Genomic DNA, 20,131 nt, shown 5'->3' with positions numbered 1-20,131 from the left:
GAAAAGAAAGTAAACTGTTAACGCGCGTGGACTTCCTCCTCGGGCTTGTGTACATGTCGAAGTAATTGTCTGCTCTGCTGCTCGATAGTAAAGAAATGAGTATCAGAATCCTGGGAACGGTGTGATAGCAACGGTCGAGAGCGCGAAAGGAACCTTGATATATGTGGAGGTTCAATGTATACTGGCAATAGACAGGGTGGAGGGCGTGGTGTCTTACATAAACTTTTCAGGCAATATGCTGTTTTGTGATGTAAATACTTAAATCATGTTTTCAATTATGCAATGTTTTTGCATTTGAAGTTACCAAATGTGGTGTCAGCTCAAGCTCCAACACTCTGCGAATCATATCCTCAAACTGTAGCTCATGTGACAGGTGTACTCATCCTGTGTGTAGCCTCCATAATGTGAGGGATGACAAGGGTCTAAAATCAACATAGTGTAGCATAGGGATCCATCGAAATGACTTGTCCAGCGTTGTAGAGGTGAATGTAGCAAACGGCGCGTCTTGTAAAGTTTAGGAAAAATGTTGCCGTAGCAGAAGAATCGTTATGCGGGTGCTGACCTGGAGCGCCTTCCCGGGGTGCGGGTACGTCTTGAAAGAGAAAGGTAGGCATGTTGGTGCAATGGACGTCGGTCTTCATTGATGCAACATCAGCGGGTGCAGGTGCGGTAGAAATGTCTCAACAAAAGGAGATTCAATAGGCGCATGTACTGGGTCTGGTAAGAGGAGTGCAAGGTATAGTAGTCCAAAGGAAATAATGTCACGTTTAAATAGGTTCAGCAGGTGCAACATTAAGCTGGCCCGCAAGGAACTGGAGCTGCCTCAGGGGCAGGTCCTGGGGAGTGTGAGGGTATGTGATCTTGAGCAAGTGTTAGTGCAGTAGTCAAAGCGGCGGCGTCGTCCGTGTCGGGAGCAAAAAGCGGTAACCTGCCTGTTTGTAAAGTCGTAAATGTCGCAGACTCAAAGGAGTCTGAAATCGAGTGTATACTAGAATCAGAGGATAGTTTGATAATAGGGATCTCAAAAGGTAGAGTTAGTAACAACGTCCTCATCTAACTTTCCATCATCCTGGGTATCAACGGAAGGATCATCAATAAGCAAATTAACGTCGTCATCAAACAATTTGTCAAAGACGTAGATTCTTGGGGAAAATAATCATGAGGGGTACGGTGTCGAGAATCGGAGCCACGATGTGCGCGTCATCGAAGTGTCCAAATGATGAGGTGGTCGTGGACCGAAACAAGGATGACAGGAGGTTTCTTGTCAAGGAAGCCATCTGCAAGGGTAATTCATCACCAGAGTCTGGCAGCGCGGATGGTTGGCAGTCGTCCTCGTTCTTGGTCAACATGTCAGGGTCACTCTCAGTGTCTGACGTAAATATCTCCGGTGCAAGTGCAGTCTCATTATTTGTGGCGGCGGCCATAGGGTCATCAATGTTCGACAACCCGCTTTTTGATCAAGGCGACATGTGTATCGGTGCATGGTAGTCACAGTATGTATTAAAACAGTTTCCACATATGCACGTTTATCAATAATCAACAATTAAGCATGTATGCGATAGCAATGTAAGCAAGTAATCATCCTAGTCTTCCCTAGGCTATCTCACCCAGTCTCTTAGACCGAACTCCCTAGTCTCTCAGACTAACTCCCTGGTCTCTAAGACCAACTCCCTGGTCTCTAAGACCAACTTCCCCAGTCTCTAGGACTAAATACCTGGTCTTTAAGACCAAACCTCCCAGTCTCTAAGACTAAATCCCTGGTCTCTAAGACCAAACCTCCCAGTCTCTAAGACTAAATTTTTCCCCAGCCTCTAAGACTGAACCTCCTCAATCTCTAAGATTGAACCCCTCAGTCTCTAAGACTGAACCTCCCCAGCCTCTAAGGCTGAACCTCCCTCAATCTCTAAGATTGAATCCCTCAGTCTCTAAGACTGAATTATAAACATATATTTTGGAATGTGTATTTGTGCCTTTTGTTTGTAAAAATGTTTGTTCCCTGGATCTGGGCGTTTTGTGTATGCAATGAAAACATGTTTGTAAAAGCGTTTTCGTGAGAGCCCTATTGATCGTAGTCTAGACTCGAGAATGAATCCTAGTTCGCTACGATCGAAGCTCTGATACCAAGCTGTCACACCCTGACTTTTGCGGAAGCATGATTATGGGGTGACTTACTTGTTATCATTGCATTCAACCATATCAAACAATCTATATGTTAATACCAAAGATTTGTCATCCATAAAATGAGTTTAAAACATAACAACATTGTCTAAAATGTAGACTTCAAAATTTAAATTTTACAAACCGTATGAATTGTGTAAAAGTTCGCTAAGGACTCATCAAAAGATAGTAGTTGAAATCAAAGTTTGGAAGACGTGTCTCGTCCAGGATTAAGACACACTGGCCAAAACCCAAAAACCATGGATGACATCTTTATACTTAACATGACTTGAAATTCCAACGCCCGCCAGATCCATACTTAATTTCCTGAAATACATGTAGTTTGGAAAACATCAACAAAAGTTGAGCGAGTTCATGTGTATGTGAGTTTGTACAAATCGTTAATGTGTGTCTGTATAGATTGTGAAATATGTCTGTATAAATGTATGTCCTTGGTATGTAGCAATAAGGAAAAACAGATCAATTAATGTGTAGCTAATACATTAATAAGTGATATGGCCTAGGAAGCACTCAAACCTGTAACGCGTACTTCATACCGGTCCTTCCGGCGGAACGACATAGTCACCACATGCAGCCACACGCTGGCCCATGTGTGGGGCTCGCAACACCCAATAGATCTATCACTCATGCCTCTCGGTCCTTATACAAGGATTAATGGTCTTACGATAATAGCCTATCCATTCACGTGATCTAACAGTAAGTTCCTTAGCTAATCATACCATGTATAAAAATGTCTGTAAATGTCTGTAAATGTCTGTAAAAGTCTGTAAATGTCTGTAAATGTCTGTAAATGTCTGTAATAATTGTAACATGTATTTCACCCCCGAAGTATAAAACTGAAAACGGTTAAGAGAAAAGGGGGACATGAACTCACAGTATTGCGTCTTCGGTACTCGTAACCTAAACCTCCTCAGCAAACACGACTACCTACAATGGTCTAACGTCTATTAGACGGACGGGCTGTGCCTTGACTTAGAGTTTAGTGTTTTGAGTTACGTTACATTGGCATTATGTTGTTAAAATAACAATTATTATTTTAACTTTATTAGAAAAATAGTTAGACAACTATTTCGTATTTATTTTCTCGAATGTTTTACTAAGTGTTCGGATTCTCGGAAGATTTCGGCAGAGTCTCCTCTGTAAATAGAGGTGTCCATGCTTAAATAGCATATCATTTTCTTTTATATATATCCAATAGTTCATTTTCAATAATCAAACCGACATATCGACAAACAAAACATTACTTACTTTATTTCAGCTTTATTACTCAAAACCAGACTGTTTTCGAGGATTTTTATAAAATAGTTAACCTTTTCTAAAAATTACCAAATTTTCACAGAATGTCACTCATGTTCCAAAGTTTATTGTGTAAAAATATCAAAGTCCAATTCGTTACCCATATTTTATAGAAAATCATTTTCTTGACTGCAATCAGATTTGTTACCTTCTGATCGCAGTTTACGGAAATATTCACTAAAAATCAACCGTAAGTCCATTTGACGAAATTCCAGTTGGAGGGTCGTCCTGACAATGGTGTCTATCTACTGTAAAAATTTCATGAGTTGATTTTACTCAGGTTTTAAGTTGTGACTCCGAAAATAACCCACTTTTTCTGCAGTAAAAATGCAGCTTGAGCTGCTGTCCAAAAATAACCTTTTAAAAATAGTAAACGGTCTCGAAAAATTATGATTCCAGCGCCATTTGTTTAGTTATTCCAAAATACTCATTTTAGGCTTTAGAAATTCCGTTTTTCGTTTTAAAATGATCCCGTTACAGCCTGTTGAAGTTGGCTGGAAATCCAACTCAGCAAGTTGTTTAAGCTTTTGTGTGTGATGAACATTCAACAATCGAACAGGAATCAAAGTGGAACAAGAGTATGAATGGACTTACTACTAGCACAAGGCTAGGGTTGAAATCTTAGGATGAGATGATAAAGAATGATGGTGAGAAAAGCTTGAACAAGGCTTCTTGAGAGCACTCCAACTTCACACTTCTATGGAGGATCTTCACAACTTGCAAGAGAGCTTTTAATGGAAGAAGATGGAGATGTGAAGGTGATGATGGTGATGGAAATCAGTTGTGGAGAGGGGGGGGGGGGTATGAACCGAAAATTAAGAGAGAGAAGGGAGGAGATTGGTTGCAATCTTTGTGATGATGGAGAATCCTTGGAAATGTGCACTACTAGGGGTTAGGGTAATCATACCCATCCTATTGGCCAATGGAAGTGAGATTTGCCTTACACAAGATCTAAACAAAATATTCTCTAATTATGTGGGCAGATTTTCGGTTATGGGGGGGGGGGGTAAAGTGTAATTTTTTTGTTAATTAGTAGGTAATTATTAAAAAGTTAAGGGTATTTACAAGTATAGTGGGTGTATGTCATGTTTGCATGGTGCATGGGGATTTTTGTGACCATGATTAATTTAAAATAATAAAATAATATTTCTAACAACATTTTCATGTCCCGGGTAATGGCTGGTTGTTCGGTTTCGCATTGTTCCGTTAAAGCGTTTAATTGTCCCGTAAAGCGTCTTTTGTGCATCTTTTTGTAACGAATTTAATTCCAACACTTAGGAAAGTGTCCAGGACCATTTAGTCAATACTCTGTATAATATGAGTGTGTTAAAAGCTGAATTGTTACTGAAAATGCGGAATTCTGTAATTAAATTGCGTTTTAGGCACTTTCCGGCACTCAAACTATCACCTAGTGACATAGTCTTATGGTCCTCACTTCCCTACACTCCATACTGGTGTAGTGTCTTATCCCTGGCCCATACTGGACTAAAAATAGTGTCTGTCTATGTGCTGGCATTGTCAGCATGTGTCTGAGTTATTCGCTCACTATACTAACTGTGCTTTGTGCATCAGGTTGTCACTAAGAGTCTGTATGAAATAATTGAAGTGACTGTATGTAAGAATGCACATGTATGTTTGTAATCTAAATCAGTAAGCAGTTTAAAGTGTCAGTTGTAATCAAGCACAGTCATTAAGCTCATAATTAAAATTAATTAATTGTACGGATGCATGCAAAATTGACGGTTGTCACATAATCAGCGGCTATAATCACGAAGGATTATAACTATCGTGATTACAATCACGTTTCAAAGTTCAATTGAACTTTGACTTGACCAATTGATGGTCAAAACCGAAAGTCAAACTGTTGGCCAAATTGTTTGACTTTCTGCACTAACATAAAGAAAAGCAATAAAAGAAATGAAAGAGGCTCACTAAGGTTCCTTGCTATCTTTTCAACAAATAAGACAAAGTCCCAATCAGCCTAGGAGAGCTCCAAAGCAGGTTGTAGAGAAGAGAAATGAGAAATGAGCAAGGAATGAGTGAATTGGTCTTGCTATTTATACTTGTGGTGATGCACAAGGATCATTACAAGTGGTTTGTTTGGTCATTAAGCAATAAATCCCAGCCATACACTTGTTACAAGCAGGTTAGAAGCCTTGGGGAAGAGATAAACTTGCTCAACATTCCAAAAAAAATGCATTCACAGCCCCTGAAGTTGCAACAGATTGCTGAAACTGAATTTCTGGAACTGGGCACACTGACACGGCCCGCGTAAGATATGGGAGGGGGCTTACGCGGCCTGCCTGGCCCTCCCAGATCAGCAGAAGTTTGAAAAATGACAGCTTTGGTCCCTGCATGCAATCGAGTCCATTTCAGGCCCTTTTGACCCCCGTTAAGCCATTTTCAAGGCTCTACAAGGTCAATGAAGTTTAGAGGACTCAAAATATGCTCACAGAAGTCTCGGATGTTGGCTCGTTTGGTCGTATGGTCGCACTGATCGCTAAATTACGATGAAACTCAAACGGACGTGAAAACGAACCAAATTAAGGGACGAATGGTATTATACGCGAAAATGCAAACTTACGCCGTTTTTGACACTTTTAGTCCCTGTAAGATCATATAAGCATGTTTTCGTACACCGAACCTATCAAAGCTTATTTCTAAGCCATGTTTAGGTTATATATGGTATGTTTAACTTATGATCAAGTTCCGAACTGTACCTTGTCTTACGAAACGGCAGACTTTTGCAAGTTGACGCAAATAGTCCCTCAGAGCGAATAAACTTGTTTTTGCCATACCAAAGCCTTCAACACTTATTTCTAAGTTATGTAAAGGTTATTTAAGGTATGTTAAGTTTATGATGATGTTCCGGAGTGTTTGTTGCATTAAACTGATCGTGTTTACGTATCAATTTGCGTATAACTACCCAGAAAGCGATGTAGAGTTCAAAATCGATCAAAAATCAACATGGGCACAAAACCAAACATAAATGACAAATATTGGGATCAAAACACATTGTTTTATTAATATTGTATTGTTCAGAGTCTGTATAATGATATCACAAGCACAGATGTCACACTTAACATGTATTTCAGGAAATTAGTGGACCATGCGGACATTTCAGTCAAGGAAAGCAAGTGTCAAGACTCCATGCCACCATTTGAAGGGCTTGCCCGTTATATACCGCCTCTTTGCGGTGATATAGTGGTCAAAGCCTTGACATTTTAAGACTTACATTTTGATGTATAAAACAATGACAACTTATTTTCATTTGATGGTTTGTAACCAATACATTTAACTTATGTTGCGTTCTTTTGAAACGATTATGACTATGGCATTGGAGCTTGTTTTATTCATTTAGTATGTTCACTTATATTGTTATGCAATGAGAAACGATCAGATCACACCTCGCGCTTCCGCTATGAGCGGGTGTGACGATGCTCATGTCTAGGACATACAAATCGTTTTCACGAGGAGCGCGCATCAACACCATATCTTCTGGAATTTTAAAACCTGGTTTAATGATCAAACACTCATTTTTTTGTAAAATGAACTGTGAACGACTTGTCACAAATCTGTGATATGCTCAACAGATTGTTTTTTAGTTCAACGATGCTGTTCACTTTATCAAAAGTTACAACTCCATTGGTAAGAATTCCTTCACCAACGATTCTACCTCCCTGATTTCCATCAAATCCAACATATCATCCATTAATTGATTTGACATCATAGAGTAATGCTAACATCCCAGTCATGTGCCTCGAGGCGCTGCTATCCATGATCCATTTGGAGATGATCGACCTCGGAAGCCCCTGCACATATCAAAGACATTTTAGTTAAACAATGATGCCCAAGCTTTTTTTAACATTTGGAACACTACCAAATACAATGTCATGAGCTACTTGATCAACTTTTGGAAGGTTAAAGATAACATTTGGAACATCAGGTTTGGGTTTTGATTTTAGAGTTCCTCCTTGATAGGTGGGAATTCTTCAATCAATTTGTCTAATTTAAACTCAAGTTCTTCAACATCGGTTGCAAAAACTTTTGATTCAGATTTTAAAACCTTTTCCATTTTCTTATCTTCAAACGATTGTTTAGGTTTCTCTACCCATGATTGATTTTGAAAAATCTTCGTTTTAGGATAAACCTTTGAAGTCTTTGGAGATTTTGAAGATTCACCAATCTTAAAGGTTGATTTTGGCTTGTCCTCGGTCTTCAAAGATTCACCGCGTTTCAGAATACGCACGGGGGAAACCATCGGTGTTTTTCCCTTAACATAATTTGAAACTTTTGGTTTTGGTTTCTGGAAAACAGGTTTTATGAACGTTTTAACACATTGCTTTGCCATGTGACCAATTTCATTGCAGTGATAACAGATTCTTTTGTCATATTCAACAAATGTGGATCTGTTGGTCTCATCTTTCAACCTTTTAGCTGTATTGAAATCGTCAACTGCTTTCTGACTAAAGATATAATCATTTTCAGCAACTGTGTTCTTACCCGCAACAAATACCTCACTCAACTTTTCTTTTGGCTTAACCTCATTTTTAGCCATTTTCTTCTCAAAACTGACACCTTTCTTTTTGAAATTGTTACCATGTTTTTTTGTTATGACCATTGTTACCCACCTATTCTTTCTTTCCCGGGTTGTTTGGTTGTTGTTTCACAAAAGATTGTTTCGGTTTTTATAGAAATGTGTTGTTGTTAACTTCCGAAATATCAATTTCCACAAGTTTGAACACCTTTTCAACATTTTCCAAATTTGCATTCTGAATTGGATACTCAAAATCAGTATAGAGTTTGTCAGTTCCGGTCATTGTGTAAACCACGATGATCGAATCGCCATTCACAACTTTATCTGATTTTGGGATGAATTTGTCCAAAAAATTTCCATCATCTTTAGAATCAGAATTGGAATTCTCTAAATGAGTTCTAACCGTTCCGAAATCAGAGTTATCACTTTCTTCATCCAACACTTGATCAACAACAGTTTTAATCACATGTGACTCGTTGTCTTTGTCAGATGGAGAGAATGTAACATCAATGTTTTTCGGTAACTCATTCTCTACAGTTCTCAACTTGAGATTCAAAGCTGCTTCCACCCCATCTGGATATTTCTGTGTATAATGATTCCACATTGGGGGTGGAATATTGTTGAAAGCAGGTTTAGCATCAGTTTGTTGAGGAACAATCTGATTAGTCACATAAGATGAAGAAATATAACTGATCAATTTCTTATCAACTCTTTCTGTTTCAATACGCATCAAGTCAAGTTTCTTTTTTAAAGATGCGATTGTGTCCAGATGAACGTTAATTTCCATCTGCTTTTCCATGACCGTTCCTTTGAGCAAATTAACAACTTTATCATTTTCTATACTTTCATTTTGAATCATTTTAATTGAACGTGATAAAGTGTCATAAGCTTCTTTCACTTCAGAAAGATCGAGTTTTACTTCATCAGTATATATTTCAATTTTTGAAACTGTTTGTCTTTTTCAAGACAATCCATGCAGGATTTTAAAACATTTTCGCATGGTGTTTCAAGAATTTGATCAACTTCTTCAAAAACTTTTCTTCTTTATTAGTTTTAATTTCTGGTTTACCAAACCCTTCAGACTCAGACTCTGATTTTTCTCCTGGTTTGATCTCCCCATTTTCTGATTCTTCATCGGACTTCTTTTCGACTGACACATTTTCAACAGACACCTTTTCAACTAACTCTGTTTCGACAGACTCCGTTTCAACAGACACTGACTCTTGAGTTTTTTCTACCTCTTTCAACTTGACCATCAGCGCCTTGTCAGCTATCTCCTTCAGAGTTTCTTCATTCATTTCTTTAGAAACATCGATTATCTCTTGAATAGGAGCTTTTTCAACTTCATATTGTGGACAGAAACCTGTAGTTGGTTCGCTGAAGAAACCTGCAAAAGAATCAAACATGTTAGGAGGCATTATAGATTTAAAAGAATTAGCAATAACCTCCTATTCTGATTGATAATAATAAACTTCTGCTCCTGCCTCTTCAAGCTCTGCCAGACTCTCTACACTCATCACTTCACCGACTTCCTCAGCTTCAACAACACATTCTAGCTCTTCAATAATCTCCGCCATCATAGCAAGACCCTCACCAGGAATATATTTATCCCAGCTAAACCCTTCCGGAATCTTCTCATCATCCTGATTAACCAAAAGAGCCTTTTCTGGTTTGTTTTCAATTTGAGGTCTTGGATTGAATGGTTGTTGACTATTTTTGTGATAGATTGCTTGTCGGTAATAGTCATTTGCGAACAGATTCTGATGATTGTTTACTTCCCTGTTTGGACACTCGCGTTTGAAATGTCCTTTTTCTTTGCATTTGAAGCAAGTAACTTTCGCTTTGTCAAATCCAAGCTTACAATCAGGTCCTGCAAGACTGTTTCGTCCGGTTATTTCCATGAACCTTTGTGCCCTCCTCACAAGACTCGCCATGCCCCATTTGATATCTATAAGTTCTAGCTCCTCTGGGTCAATCTGATCGTAGTCTTCTTTCGTCATGTCAGGATTACCAATTCTTCCGGCAACAAGACTTTCATAGGACTCAAGTACTGAAGCAAGTAGTGCTATATGCTGTTTTGCTGCTGATTCTGTAAAATCTTGACCATTCTTGATGTTCACAGCTATATTGCACTGAATCCCTTGACTATAACTTTGATTTTTTGACCCTGAAGAGCTTTGAGTATAAGCTTGTTCTTGTTCTTGTGAACTCTGAACCTTAGGATTTGGTTCGTAGCATGTAAATGGTGAATGGTTGTTGCTTGGTGTGCTTTGAGAAACTCCATATGTAGAATCAACACTAAATGTTGTATGAATTTTTGGCCTTGGGGTAGATGTTGCAGATGAGCTTCCTTTGTAGTACAACTGAACATCTTGTTGTATATTAGCAGATTTCATTTTTCTAATATTTTTAAGTTCAAGCTCATGCGCTTCAATTTTTTCAATGAACGTGCTTAGATTGAAACCAACATATTCCATGTTATTTTTCAAAACCAACAAATATGTGCCCCACTCATCATGCGGTAAAGCATCTGCCAGCTTGTCACCCACTCTTCATCTGTTTTGGTAATGTTTAATCGCTTCATTTCTACAACCAAATGACAATACCTTTTGATCAACTCTTTTGTTGATTCACCCCTCATACCTGTAAAAATATCAAATTCCTTTTTCAGCAATGCCGTTTTGCTCTTTATCATCGAAACACTTCCAAGAAACTTGATTTTTAGTGCATTCCAAATAGACTGCGAGTCATTTTGATGTTGTAACAAAACCAAAATATCTTCTTTGATTGCTAGCTGCAAGATACTCATCATTTTCTTCTCTGCTTTAAAGCTTTCCTATTCAAGCGGAGTTAAGCTACCAATTCTTTTCTCAATACCCGCTCCATTCGTCGGAGGTACATACTTAGACTCAATTTTCATCCAACACTCTAGATGATTTGCCTGTACCCATGTTTTAAACCTATCTTGCCATCCCGAGCTTTGGTGGCTTTTGGATTGTACCAAGCTCGTTCTCCATGTTTACGTTCTGTGCAATACTCACTGGAGTTTGAGCTGCTGTCATTCCCACTCCGAAAAACGTGTTATAAAATTCTTGGTTATCCATTTTAAATTTTGAAAGATTTTTCGGAAAAAAATTGAAGTTCTGAAAACTGATACTTTCAAGCGGATTGGTACTTCTAAACAATATGTATTTTCAAACGAATTGGATTCAAACAAACTGAACTTCAAATGATTTGAAGTTCCACACGACCTGGCAATTTCAAACGAATTAGAATGTCAATTCGTGCGAAATGAGTAAATAGTTTCCAATTCATGCGAATTGAATCAATTTCACACAATTTGGACCTCAATTCGTGCGGAATGAACGATTTTCAAATCCTGAACCAATTTGTGTGAATTGGACAAGCTTTTTCAAGCGATCTGACTAAAACTCAAACGATCTGAGCCATTTCGCACGAGCTGAGTAACATTTTCACACCATCTGATGTTTTTGACACTTTTGATCAGTTTTAGTTCGAATTTAGGTCTGTAACTTTGAAGGATTGATTAAAATGGTGTTTTACACGTTATATCCAAAATTTAGTTCATTTTATCTGTAAATTCGATCAAAAGTACAAGAAAGAGTAGAAGAATCAGATTTTCACACATTCAAAACACTGATATCTCAGATTTAACTCATCCTGAGCTCTGATACCACTTGTAGGATCGAGATTCGATCAAATATGAGTCCGTCAGAGTTAAATCAAGTCACTAGAGAGGCGGAAACAATCTAGTAACCTAGAATCGGTGTTAGAATGTGAATAGAAGCAGAGAAATACACTTTAAACTGGTTTTCCATTGATATTAAACGTTAATACATGCAGAAAAATTGATAGCACTTCGTGAAAGATTTTACCAGAATGTTTTCAATGGAAAACACAACACCCCAATATATAGGGTTTCCAGATCGCATGAAATGGCATGACCATTTCGCACGAAATGGCAAAGTCCATTTCGTGCGACCTGGTCTTACACAGGCATATCGTGCGAATTGGATTACAATACAAATAAACTTAACTTTTTACACTTTAACACCTATTACAATCAAATGACACGACCTAGACTGATGACGTAGGCGATAGACATTGTGTACCAACAAATAGCCATAGGATCGTGCTCATCAGACAGACCACTGCTCTTAGAAGAAGACATGGTAACCTGGTAAAAATAATCCGTGCACGTATATGTATATACATTAATGAACAATAACGTTTTTTAGTATACACAAGCAAGTAAAGGCAACATATCACATGTATTCACATTGTCACTACGTGGGTCATTTCTAGTTTGGCAAGTCTATCCCATATAGACCGTACCACAACTAATGTCCTTACTTTGTTTCTTTTTGAAAAATGTTTGATTTATGGAAATTGGCGTTTTTGTAAATGCAATGAAAAACATTTTTGGTTTGTTGTAAAAATGTTTTCGTGAGGGAATCCAATTGATTGTAGTTTAGACTCGAGAAGGAATCCAAGTTCACTACAATCGAAGCTCTGATACCAACCTGTCACACCCTATCTTTTGCGGAAGCGTATGTGTGTGACTTGATCAGTTTTCATTGCATTCGATCATAACAAACAACTACATGAGTAAAATAAGTGATGTTCACACAAGTTTAAAACATTACAAAACATAAGTTGTTTAAGTTTCCAACTGTCACACCCCGGCCGCGGTAAAACAACGAAACCCGGGGCGGAAACGCCGGGGAGGTGAGTGGCGACAGAATTATTGTTTCAACAACCATGGCAATTAAAGTTATGTATTATTAAAATTAAAGTTACATTGTCTTTGAGTTCAAACTAAACTAACATAATAACTGTCTTTTAAGTCACTAAGGCCCGAGTCCGCCTAAGTGAAGCACAAACACCATCATGCATTAGCACCTGAAACACATCTAAAAATAGGTACGTCAGCATAAAAATGCCTGTGAGATACATAGGTTTTGTTTATGCAGATTCATGACTTGTATTTGAAAGAAGTGTTTAATAAAATGTAGTCATGAATCTTGTGAAAATGTTTTCCTTTGTAAAACCATGTGAAAATCAATGAAAATCAAATGATGATGAAATGATAATGCATGGTTAATGAATAACCAAGTGAAAATGAATTTGGATAAAATGTGTACTTTGTAATACATTGTCTTGTTCTTGTATAAAATTGTTTCATGTCTTGACCAAGTGGTTTATATAACGCAACAATGTATAATACAATAAAAGCACTTATATATAGGAAGTACCAGCGGCGTATCCACCATGCTTTTATCATATAACACTTAGCCCCGTTACATAAGTCACTTATCAATAACCAACCAAAATGTCTTGTTTAATGTCAAAAATGTGTATGTGTAAACCATGTACAATGTCATGTGTGAAATGTTTCATGTATAACCAAATGAAATGCATAGCAAGTAGGAAATCATCTAGTTAAACTATGTGATGATGTCAGTGTATAAATGTGTCATGTATGGTGAATAACTAGAAGCTACTCAACCCCATGGAAAATGTACAAAACAATGTTTTTGAATAAACCTAAGTTTAAATCAAATGTTATGTTTTGCAGAAAACAATGCTTTATGATTACAAATATTTATGCAGTAATGTTAATCGCATACATTCAAGCCTTGCGACTGTGGCGACAAACCTTTAAACAAATTAAAGGTTCATCTAAAGTTATGTAGTCGGATTCTGTCATGCCCAACTTCCAAACAAGCCTAGGAAGTCGGAAATGGGAGTTGTCAATTCCTATGGTACCATTACATAAGTCCGAGCGGCGTGATCAATGTTAATGAATGTATTATTGTCCCGATTTAACATTCCAAATGTCATAACCAATGTAAGCATGCTATAAAAGCCATGTACTAGGAATGCTAAGTAAACATGCCTAGTAGAAATGTTCATGTAAAACAATGTGCTAGCATGCTCAGTAAACATACATAGCAGAAATGTCATGTAAAACAATGTGTTCCATATACTAACTAAACATATGCAACAAATGTGTAACAGATCAATGTGCTAGCATGCTTAACATACATAGCAAAATATAGTGAAAGCATGTACTAAATATGTACTAGGTGAAACTAGCATGTTTATGTCATAAAAGCATGAAAAGCACGAAAGTAACACGTATGTACATGTGTATCACCCCAAAGTATTTGAAAACGGTAAAAGAGGGGAACTATGTACTCACTTGGGATTGCTAATTAGTCTTGTGAATAAGACCAATTTAAGCTCCAAGTATCACGGAATCAACCGGCACCTAGTATAGGTAACTATGTTAATAATCGGCTCCTAAATCGGGAGATAGGATAGAATGAGGTTCTATAAATCAAACGAGTATTGGAACTCATATGGTATGATTTAATAGACCTATATTCTGACTGGAAAGTCCATCTATGTGCTTTTGACCCGTTTCGACACATTATGGTAACATAAGCAACTATAAGGCGTCGTTAGCGTAAAACTATGTCCGGATGGTTAACTATGTGCTATGTCAAGTCTTACATGCCCAATTATCCCTAAACATGTTACTAAATCAGATTATATGTCAAAAATATGTTCACATAATCAAAATACGGATTTTTAGCTACAAAAGGGCATTTTGGTCATTTCCTATGGGCATACAAGCTAACTAGCAAATGACTAACCAATCCTCTGTGATCATAAGGTATAACCTCTGAGGTCATTACCTATGTAACTATGATCACTAACTAAGCTTTGTCGGATCCTAAAGATCGACCAAACGGGTCGGGTTTGGAAGTTTAAGCGGTTGTTTAGACCGCTTACCTTACAACCCTAAACAAGCACAAACTAATAGTGTCGAGTTAGACATGCCAAAACATGTCTAACCTACTGATTTGGTATCAAAACAAAGTGTTTTGATACACTAAAGTAATTCCGTTGCAAAATGCGTGCAAAACGCATTTTGACCGAAACTTTGACTCGACACTACAACTAGCTAACGTGGTAATCAACAGCTATAATCACGAAGGATTATAACTATCGTGATTACAATCACGTTTCAAAGTTCAATTGAACTTTGAGTTGACCAATTGATGGTCAAAACCGAAAGTCAAACTGTTGGCCAAACGTTTGACTTTCTGCACTACATAAGGAAAAAGCAATAAAAAGAATGAAAGAAGCTCACTTAGGGTCCTTGCTATCTTTTCAACAAAGAAGACAAAGTCCCAATTCAGCTTAGAGAGCTTCCAAGCAGATGTAGAGAGGAGAGAATGAGAATGAGCAAGGAATGAAGGAGTTTGGCATGCTATTTATAGTAGAGCATGAAGAACAAGATCATTCCAAGTGTTTTGTTTGGCCAATAAGCAATAAATCTTGACCATCCAATTGTCACAAGCAGGTACAAGCCTTGGTGATCACACAAACTTGCTCAACATTCCAAGAAAAATGCATAAACAGTCCCTGAACTATGAAACAGCAGCAAAAACAAACTTTCTGGTCACTGCGCTGCTCAGGCGCCCCGCGTAAGCATTGGGGAAGGGCTTACGCGCCCCGCCTGGGCTCCCCAGATCAGCAAACTTTTGAAAATTGACAGCTTTAGTCCCTGCATGCATTCGAGTCCATTTTAGGCCTTTTTGACCCCCCGTTAAGCCATTTTCAAGGCTCTACAACGTCAATAAAGTTTAGAGGGCTCAAAATATGCTTGGAACACTTTCGGATGTCGGCTCGTTTGGTCGTACGATCGTGTTGTTCGGTTAATTACGACGGAACTCAAACGGATGCGAAAACGAACCAAATTAAGCGACGAATGGAATTTTTGCATGCCGATCACTAAAATAAAAATATTTTAGTGTGTACAAAAATTTTGGATGTCCAGATATGGCCAGAACGTAAGATATGCGCGAAAATGCAAACTTACGCCGTTTTTGACACTTTTAGTCCCTGTAAGATCATGTAAGCATGTTTTCGCACACCGAACCTATCAAAGCTTATTTCTAAGCCATGTTTAGGTTATATATGGTATGTTTAACTTATGTTCAAGTTCCGGACTGTACCTTGTCTTACGAAACGGCGGACTTTTGCAAGTTGACGCAAATAGTCCCTAAGAGCGAATAAACTTGTTTTTGCCAAACCAAAGCCTTCAACACTTATTTCAAGTTCCGGACTGTACCTTGTCTTACGAAATGGCGGACTTTTGCAAGTTGACGCAAATAGTCCCTGAGAGCGAATAAACTTGTTTTTGCCATACCAAAGCCTTCAACACTTATTTCTAAGTTATGTAAAGGTTATTTAAGGTATGTTAAGTTTATGACGATGTTCCGGAGTGTTTGTTGCGTTAAGCTGATCGTGTTTACGTATCAGTTTGCGTATAACTCCCTAGAAAGCGATGTAGAGTTCAAAATCGATCAAAAATCAACATGGGCACAAAACCAAACATAAATGACAAATATTGGGATCAAAACACATTGTTTTATTAATATTGTATTGTTTAGAGTCTGTATAATGATATCACAAGCACAGATGTCACAGTCTCCCCTACTTCAGGAAATTTCATCCCGAAATTTATTTAGAGGAAACTTGTGAGAATAGATGCGGATATTTCGCTGTCATCTGATCTTCACGTTCCCAAGTAAACTCTGGACCACGCTTAGATTCCCAGCGAACTTTGACCAATTTAATCCGCTTGCCCTTCAACTGTTTAAATGTACGGTCCACTATCTCCACAGGTTTCTCAACAAAGTGCATCGTGTTATCAACATGAATTTCATCAAGTGGTATGTGGAGGTTCTCATCAGCTAAACACTTTCTGAGATTGGACACGTGGAATGTTGGATGAACATTTCCAACTTCAGGAGGTAGCTCTAATCTGTAGGCTACTTTTCCGACTCTTTCAACGATCTTGAATGGTCCAACATAGCGTGGTGCAAGTTTTCCTTTCTTCCCAAATCTAATCACACCTTTCCAAGGGGATACCTTAAGTAGGACGTGATCACCAACTTGGAATTCCAAGGGCTTGCGTCGTCGATCCGCGTAACACTTCTGACGGCTTCTAGCTGTCTGGAGGTTTTCACGAATCTTCTTGACCTTATCTGTAGTCTCTAAAATGAATTCAGGTCCAGTAATCTGAGCTTCACCTATCTCATTCCAGCAGACCGGTGAACGACATTTTCGACCGTATAAAGCCTCGAAAGGAGTCATATTGATGCTAGAGTGATAACTGTTGTTGTAGGAGAATTCGATCAATGGAAAATGCGAATCCCAACTACCACCAAAGTCAATCACACACACTCTAAGCATATCCTCCAGTGTCTGGATTGTTCTTTCAGGTTGACCATCTGTCTGCGGATGGTACGCTGAGCTCAAATGAAGTTGAGTACCCATGGCAGATTGCATGGTTCTCCAAAAGCGAGACGAGAAACGAGCATCTCTTTCAGATATAATGTTCAAAGGAACACCATGTCGAGATACAATCTCATCAACATATATCTTGGCAAGATCGTCAGCAGATAGACTCTCACGGATTGGCAAGAAAAGTGTTGACTTTGTTAGACGATCAACAACAACCCAAATGGCGTCATGACCCTTTTTAGTGCGCGGTAACTTGGTAATGAGATCCATAGAAATGTTTTCCCATTTCCAAGCTGGAATCTCTGGTTGCTCCAATAATCCAGAGGGATGTTGATGTTCTGCCTTAACCTTAAGACAAGTAAGGCATTTTGAAACATATAAGGCAATGTCTTTCTTCATACCTGGCCACCAATATAGGTTCGAAGATCCTTATACATTTTGTCTGCACCAGGATGAATTGAATAACGAGACTTGTGAGCTTCATCCATAAGCAAAGTGCGAAGATTGTCTATACTTGGGACCCACAAACGGCCCATGTAATAGAAAATCCCCAAATCTCTTAGTTCAAGCTCACGATTGGTATGACACGGTATCTCTTTACCCATCAAGTCTTGTGTAACACAAGTATGTTGAGCCTGAATTATTCGGGATTGAATGTCAGATCGAACCTGAACACAGTGAAGCTTGACACGTTCCTTACGACTCAATACATCAGCCACGGCATTCGCCTTGCCAGGATGATAGCGAATTTCACAATCGTAGTCGTTTAGGAGTTCAACCCAACGTCGTTGCCTCATGTTAAGTTCTTTCTAATTGAAAATATGGTGGAGACTCTTATGGTCAGTGAAAACTACACACTTTGTACTGTAAAGGTAGTGTCTCCAGATTTTGAGAGCAAAGACTACTGCACCTAACTCCAGATCATGAGTTGTGTAGTTTTTCTCGTGCACTTTCAGCTGTCTTGATGCATAGGCTATAACTTTGTTTCTTTGCATAAGAACGCAGCCAAGGCCTAAATTAGATGCGTGACAGTACACGACAAAATCGTCGTTACCCTCGGGCAAAGATAGAATAGGTGCATCATAAAGTTTCTGTTTCAAGGTCTGGAAGGCTTCTTCCTATTTAGGTCCCCACTCAAAAGGTTTACTCTTCTGAGTTAAAGCAGTGAGAGGAACTGCAATCTTGGAGAAGTTTTCAATGAAACGACGGTAATAACCTGCTAGACCAAGAAATGAACGAACCTCGGTAGGAGTAGTAGGAGTATCCCAATCCTTAATCGCACTGATTTTGGCGGGATCTACATGAATACCTTGTTCGTTGACGATGTGCCCCAAAATTTGAATGTCCTTAAGCCAGAATTCGCACTTGGAGAATTTGGCGAAAAGCTGTTCTTTCTTTAGGAGCTCCATTGTAAGACGAAGATGCTGCTCATGATCAGCTCGAGTCTTGGAATAGATCAAAATATCATCAATGAAAACAATGATGAACTTGTCCAAATAAGGTTTACAAATCCTATTCATCAAGTCCATGAAAACAGCAGGAGCATTAGTTAAATCGAAAGGCATAACAGTAAACTCATAATGACCATAACGCGTGCGAAAAGCTGTCTTGGGAATATCTTCTTCAAGAACTCGAAGTTGATGATACCCAGAACGCAGATCAATCTTTGAAAAGCAAGTAGCACCCTGTAGCTGATCAAAGAGATCATCAATGCGAGGTAGGGGATATCGATTCTTGATGGTAAGCTGGTTAAGCTCACGGTAATCGATACACATTCTGAAAGATCCATCTTTCTTTTTCACGAATAGGACAGGAGCGCCCTAAGGGGAAAAGCTTGGACGGATGAATCCTTTGTCAGATAGGTCCTGAAGCTGCTTAGATAATTCTTGCATCTCAGACGGTGCAAGACGATAAGGTGATTTAGCAATGGGATTTGCGCCAGGCACAAGATCAATGCGAAACTCAACTTGGCGCACAGGGGGTAAACCAGGTAATTCTTCAGGAAATACCTCTGGATAATCCCGAACAACAGGGATATCTTGGATTGTCTTACCCTTGCCTTTATCCTCTACGACATGTGCTAAGAAAGCAACATACTTCTTACGTAGATATTTGCGGGCTTGGGTACAGGACATAAGCTTAAGACCACTGACGGGTTTCTCCCCACGAACTTCTAATATCTCACCAGTCGATAGCGGTATACGAACCAACTTCTCAAAACATACCACCTCAGCATGGTACTTCGATAACCAATCCATTCCTACTATAACATCGAAGCTCCCGAGTTGCATTGGTGTGAGATCAATAGGGAAAAGATGGTTATTGAGATTCAACTGGCAATTTCGAAGAACCGAGTCGAGTACAACGGGTTCACCACTAGCTACTTCTACTGTCAAGGGCTTTCCTAGTTTTGTTCTAGTCATCGCAAGCAAAGGCTCAAATGCTAAAGACACAAAGCTCTTATCGGCACCTGAATCAAATAGAACAGAAGCAGGTTGGTTGTTAACAAAGAACGTACCGTTCACCACTTCGTTATCCGCACGCGCCTTGTTTGCATTTAGATTAAAAGCTCTCCCACGAGCCGGTGCCTCATTTGCGTTTGCCAACCTCAGGCAATTGTTCCTGTAGTGGGTTAGAACCCCACAATTAAAACATGAACCAGGCGGAAAGTGAGGTCGTGCAGGATTCTGGGGAGGGTTTTGCACTGCTTGGTTTTGAGCTGCCTGATTTTGATTCGGAGCAAAATGGCAGGTGGTTGCAAGATGAGCAAGATGA

The sequence above is a fragment of the Helianthus annuus genome, chromosome 5 (genome assembly GCF_002127325.2).
Source record: "Helianthus annuus cultivar XRQ/B chromosome 5, HanXRQr2.0-SUNRISE, whole genome shotgun sequence".
Classification (NCBI taxonomy): Eukaryota; Viridiplantae; Streptophyta; class Magnoliopsida; order Asterales; family Asteraceae; genus Helianthus; species Helianthus annuus.
Note: the sequence above shows the minus strand (reverse complement) of the source record.